The sequence below is a fragment of the Thermobia domestica genome, chromosome 6, assembly GCF_964235325.1.
Source record: "Thermobia domestica chromosome 6, izTheDome1.hap1.1, whole genome shotgun sequence".
NCBI classification, from domain to species: Eukaryota; Metazoa; Arthropoda; class Insecta; order Zygentoma; family Lepismatidae; genus Thermobia; species Thermobia domestica.
In genome coordinates, this window is record NC_137459.1 from 313,544,417 (window position 1) to 313,547,810 (window position 3,394).

A 3,394-nucleotide genomic window follows, 5' to 3' on the forward strand; every position below is an offset into this window, starting at 1 on the left:
CTGCATCACAAGGAATAATCTTAGGCTGCCCATGAGTTTGTAGCCAAAAATCATGGCTACCAGTTTTTCATTGAAGGCCATCTTGAACAGAAAAGGATACTGGCCTACAAAGCAGCGAATTCTAGCTCTAGTCGCCCGACCCGAGCGTATTAAAGGCTTCTTGTGCTACTAACGTGTAAGCCTTGCTCCTCGGAGCCTTTTCAAGACTTCTCCCACAAAGCAGTCACAGCCTACTCGAGTCCTTGGAGGACAAGCTTCCGTTCTACCCCAGCACTCGACATCCGACACAAGCATTTTAAACGCTCCTGCTCCGATGGAATAAGTCTTACTCTCTTGGAGTCTTTTCAAGACTTCTTTTCAAACGGAATAAGCTTACTTGAGCCCTTGGACGTCGGAACTGGTTTATCATGTCATCTGACTGAGCATTTAAGACTCCTGCTCCGATGGAATAAGTCTTACTCTCTTGGAGTCTTTTCAAGACTTCTTTTCCACCGAAATAAGTCTACTCCAATCCTTTGATGACACACGGCCTGTGTCAACAGGTAGCCTACGCTACCCTCGCCGATGACAGTGGCTCCCGTTCTTGCTGCTCGCTTCCCAACTAAAGGGAAGACACGGCTCACCTTTCTCTCCTTCGCCTGTCAAGATCAGTGGCTCCCGTTCAACGGTGTCAATCTAACTGATACGACACACTAATAAGAAACTTTTGACATCAACCACCGCAGTGGTGATGAATTGATAATGATCCTTCCGCAGGTTCACATACGGAAACCTTGTTACGACTTTTACTTCCTCTAAATGATCAAGTTTGGCCATCTTTCCGACACGTCGGTACCACCGCAAGACGGAGGTGCCGGGTATCAGTCCGAAGGCCTCACTAAATCATTCAATCGGTAGTAGCGACGGGCGGTGTGTACAAAGGGCAGGGACGTAATCAACGCAAGCTTATGACTTGCGCTTACTGGGAATTCCTCGTTTATGGGACATAATTGCAAGCCCCAATCCCTAGCACGAAGGAGGTTCAGCGGGTTACCCGGACCTTTCGGTCAGGGAAGACACGTTGATTCCTTCAGTGTGGCGCGCGTGCGGCCCAGAACATCTAAGGGCATCACAGACCTGTTATTGCTCAATCTCGTGCTGCTAGAGGCAGCCTGTCCCTCTAAGAAGACATGAACGTTGGAAGGAAAGATTCCAACGCCTAGTTAGCAGGCTAGAGTCTCGTTCGTTATCGGAATTAACCAGACAAATCGCTCCACCAACTAAGAACGGCCATGCACCACCACCCACTGAATCAAGAAAGAGCTCTCAATCTGTCAATCCTTCCAGTGTCCGGGCCTGGTGAGGTTTCCCGTGTTGAGTCAAATTAAGCCGCAGGCCCCACTCCTGGTGGTGCCCTTCCGTCAATTCCTTTAAGTTTCAGCTTTGCAACCATACTTCCCCCGGAACCCAAAAGCTTTGGTTTCCCGGAAGCCGCCCGCCGAGTCATTGGAGGAACTTCGGCGGATTGCTGGCTGGCATCGTTTATGGTTAGAACTAGGGCGGTATCTGATCGCCTTCGAACCTCTAACTTTCGTTCTTGATTAATGAAAACATTCTTGGCAAATGCTTTCGCATCGGTTAGTCTTGCGACGATCCAAGAATTTCACCTCTAACGTCGCAATACTAATGCCCCCGTCTGTCCCTATTAATCATTACCTCGAGTTCCGAAAACCAACAAAATAGAACCGAGGTCCTATTCCATTATTCCATGCACCGAACATTCAGGCGACACGGCCTGCTTTGAGCACTCTAATTTGTTCAAAGTAAACGTGCCGGCCAATCAAGACACTCAATGAAGAGCACCGAGAAAGGAAAAACCGGCAGGACGTCCGGAACGATCAGTTAAACGCCGGGCGGCGAACCGATCGTCCGAGACCCAGATCCAACTACGAGCTTTTTAACCGCAACAACTTTAATATACGCTATCGGAGCTGGAATTACCGCGGCGGCTGGCACCAGACTTGCCCTCCGATAGATTCTCATTGAAGGATTTAAAGTGTATTCATTCCGATTACGGGGCCTCGGATGAGTCCCGTATCGTTATTTTTCGTCACTACCTCCCCGTGCCGGGAGTGGGTAATTTGCGCGCCTGCTGCCTTCCTTGGATGTGGTAGCCGTTTCTCAGGCTCCCTCTCCGGAATCGAACCCTGATTCCCCGTTACCCGTAACAACCATGGTAGGCGCAGAACCTACCATCGACAGTTGATAAGGCAGACATTTGAAAGATGCGTCGCCGGTACAGAGACCGTGCGATCAGCCCAAAGTTATTCAGAGTCACCAAGGTTTCGGACGGACGAACCGACCGATTGGTTTTAATCTAATAAAAGCATCCCTTCCATTGCTGGGCGGGATTCTAGTTGCATGTATTAGCTCTAGAATTACCACAGTTATCCAAGTAGGATAGGTACGATCTAAGGAACCATAACTGATTTAATGAGCCATTCGCGGTTTCACCTTGTTTTGGCTTGCACTGAGACATGCATGGCTTAATCTTTGAGACAAGCATATGACTACTGGCAGGATCAACCAGGGAATTGACCGACTAAAAAGCCGGAAAGTGTTGGACACAACCAACACAGCGTTCTAACAAAGGATAGGAAAGCTACACCCGACCAAGCATTTTAGACTTCTGTTCCGCTGGAATAAGCCTACTCTTGCGGTGACTAGCTCCCGTTAATACTGGCCGTGTGACAGCCGCCAAGAGCATATTAGACTCCCAATCCAATGGAACAAGCCTACTTGTATCCTTGGGTTACAACAGCTTCCTTCCACACGTTGCCGGTACATCCGACAGAGCAATTTTAAAGACTCCTCTTCCGCCAGAATAAGCCTACCTTTGTGGGGCCTGGCTCCCGTTAGAACTGGCCGTAAGGGTACCCACAAAAGCACATTTAGACTCCTCCTCCAGCGAAATAAGTCTACTCATGTCCTACGGATGACTGTGGCTTCCGTTTACATATAGCCGTTCACCCGACACAGCAAATTTTAAAGACTCCTTTTTCCACCGGAATAAGCCTACTTTTGTGGGGCCTGGCTCCCGTTAGAACTGGCCGTAAGGGTACCCACAAAAGCACATTTAGACTCCTGCTCCAGTGAAATATAAGTCTACTAGTGTCCTTGGATGACAGTGGCTTCCGTTCGACAAGTGATACACGCTCAAACTGGCGATGAGTCTATACCGTCCTTAACTTAAGGAAAATCGGTACTTAAATGCCACATGGAGAATAAAAAGTCACTTACAAAAAACAATGCTCCGCATAAGCCTTTGTAAGCTAGAAAGGACATGCTATCTGGCCTCATTCTCAAGAAGGACAAGTAAGCTCCCGTCAACTGGCCCAAACTCTAAAGCGAGGAC

The 3,394-nt window shown here is 48.6% G+C and overlaps 1 non-coding gene across 1 annotated transcript; it reads right to left on the minus strand.

The window, feature by feature from the left end:
- Positions 1-739: 739 nt before the first annotated feature.
- On the minus strand, positions 740-2,572 carry LOC145688567 (small subunit ribosomal RNA). The gene has a single exon (XR_014131940.1). It is a non-coding gene; the product is annotated as a small subunit ribosomal RNA (ribosomal RNA).
- Positions 2,573-3,394: the final 822 nt, after the last annotated feature.